The sequence below is a fragment of the Triticum urartu genome, chromosome 6A, assembly GCF_056163025.1.
Source record: "Triticum urartu cultivar PI428250 chromosome 6A, HENAU_Tu73, whole genome shotgun sequence".
Classification (NCBI taxonomy): domain Eukaryota; kingdom Viridiplantae; phylum Streptophyta; class Magnoliopsida; order Poales; family Poaceae; genus Triticum; species Triticum urartu.
In genome coordinates this window covers 594,439,401-594,442,235 of record NC_141878.1, presented here as the reverse complement: position 1 = coordinate 594,442,235, position 2,835 = coordinate 594,439,401, and positions in this window count along the sequence as shown.

Genomic DNA, 2,835 nt, shown 5'->3' with positions numbered 1-2,835 from the left:
TTGACAAAGTAAGAAACAAACAGAAGCATGCATACCTACGGAAACACCATCACCAACATCCCTCCTGGTTTGTTTATTACTCTCATTGTAAAGAAATATAAGAGCGTTTAGATCGCTACTTTAGTGATCTAACTGCTCTTATATTTATTTACGGAGGGAGTACTACTCTACTATTCTAGATAGAGGAAAATTCACGACAAGACAAACATTATCCCTATTCTATCATTTGTTGTTGTGAATATCTACTCTACTCTATTATATTGGGCAGACATACTTCACTGAGGCCGGGTTACATACATACTAACTTGGCAATGTTAGTTTGATTTTGTGTCTATGGTCTAAAGAAATCTGACCATATATTCTCGTCACAAGTGCAAATCCCCAACTTATATTTCTCAAGAAAAGAAAGCTCATTACATCTCAATGGGTTGGTTGTTGCTTGAGGGCAATTGAGCTAATCCGGTTATGCATATGAAATATCTCTTCTCAATCAACTCGCTTCCTAATAACCAATCAAGCCCATGTATTATATTAATTGGTTAACAAAATTTGTGCGCGTTAACCCCATGGTAATACGCCTATTCAACGATGGACTAGACACACCGCCAGTATGTACAAAAAAAAAGTTGCAACTGTCTTCCTGAATCGATACTCTTGATGAAACTATGGAGCTGATGCCCCTTTCTACTATTGAGATTGAGAAAAAAGGCAACTTAACGTGACGCCCCCGATTCAATCGTACACTAATCATACACGCAAACGTGTACGATCAAGATCAGGGACTCACGGGAAGATATCACAACACAACTCTAAAAATAAAATAAGTCATACAAGCATCATAATACAAGCCAGGGGCCTCGAGGGCTCGAATACAAGTGCTCGATCATAGACGAGTCAGCGGAAGCAACAATATCTGAGTACAGACATAAGTTAAACAAGTTGCGACAACCAGGTAGAAAGGAAAGGGGGAAAAGAGGGAGAAAAGCAACCGTGAGTACTCATCCAAAGTACTCGCAAGCAAGGAGCTACACTACATATGCATGGGTATATGTGTAAAGGGCCATATCGGTGGACTGAACTGCAGAATGCCAAAATAAGAGGGGGATAGCTAATCTTGTTGAAGACTACGCTTCAGGCCACCTCCATCTTGCAACATGTAGAAGAGAGTAGATGGTAAGTTCACCAAGTAGCATCACATAACATAAACCTACCCGACGATCCCCTCCTCATCGCCCTGTTAGAGAGCGACCACCGGGTTGTATCTGGCACTTGGAAGGGTGTGTTTTATTAAGTATCCGGTTCTAGTTGTCATAAGGTCAAGGTACAACTCCAAGTCGTCCTGTTACCGAAGATCACGGCTGTTCGAATAGATAAACTTCCCTGCAGGAGTGCACCACATAACCCAACACGCTCGATCCTATTTGGCCGGACACACTTTTCTGGGTCATGCCCGACCGCGGAAGATCAACATGCCGCAGCCCCACCTAGGCCAACAGAGAGGTCAGCACGCCGGTCTAAACCTAAGCGCACAGGGGTCTGGGCCCATCGCCCTTAGCACACCTACACGTTGCGTACGCGGCCGCAAGCAGAACTAGCCCCCTTAATACAAGAGAAGGCTTACGTTCCAATCCGGCGCGCGCCGCTCAGTCGCTGATGTCACGAAGGCTTCGGCTGATACCACGACGTCGAGTGCCCATAACTTTCCCACGTAGTTGGTTAGTGCGTATAGACCAAATGGCCAGACTCAGATCAAATACCAAGAACTCGTTAAGCGTGTTATTTTTAAGTATCCGCGGATGCCGACCAGGGCCAGGCCCACCTCACTCCTAGATGGTCTCAACCTGCCCTGTCGCTCCACCACAAAGTAACAGGCGGGGGTCGTCAGGAACCCAGGCCCACCTCTACCGGGATGGAGCCACCTGTCCTTTCAGCCCCCTCATCAGAATCACTTGCGGTTACTCAACGAGCTGACCCGACTTTAGTCACCACATATGTCATGTATATAAAGTGTATAGTATATACCCGTGATCACCTCCCTAGTGATCACGGCCCGATAGTATAGCATGGCAGCCGGACAAGAATGTAGGGCCACTGATGGAACACTAGCATCCTATTCTAAGCAGTAGGATAGCAGGTAAGGGTAACAACTTTAGCAACAATGACAGGCTATGCAACATAATAGGATTAACCAAAAGCAGTAACATGCTACACTACTCTAATGCAAGTAGTATAGAGAAGAATAGGCGATATCTGGTGATCAAGGGGGGGGGAGGCTTGCGTGGTTGCTCTAGCAAGAAGGACTGCTCGTCAACACCGTAGTCGAACTGGGGTTCACCGGCAGCCATCGGGGTCTACCAGAAAGAAGTAACGGAGGGGGAACACAATAAATAACAGAGCAATCAAAGCATCACAAAGCGCAACATGGCAATACGCGGTGCTAGAAGTGACCTAACGCAGTAGGAAGTGTTACCGGCAAAGGGGGAAAACATCCGGGAATGTATCCCCGGTGTTTCGTGATTCCGGACAAATGAACCGGAGGTGAAATGTTGCAGGTTCACTATGCTAGGGACGTGTGGCAGACAAACGAGCTGCGTATTCGGATTCGTCTTGTCGTTCTGAGCAACTTTCATGTACAAAGTATTTTCATCCGAGCTACGGTTTATTTAGTACTAATTTTCAAAGTTTTAAATCATTTTCTAATTTATTATTAATTATTTTAATGCAACATTATCCAGAATAGTGCTTGCTGACGTCAGTATAACGTCAACATGACATCAGCAGTCAACAGAGGTGTTGACTGGGTCAATCTGACAGTGGGTCCCGCATGTCTTTGCC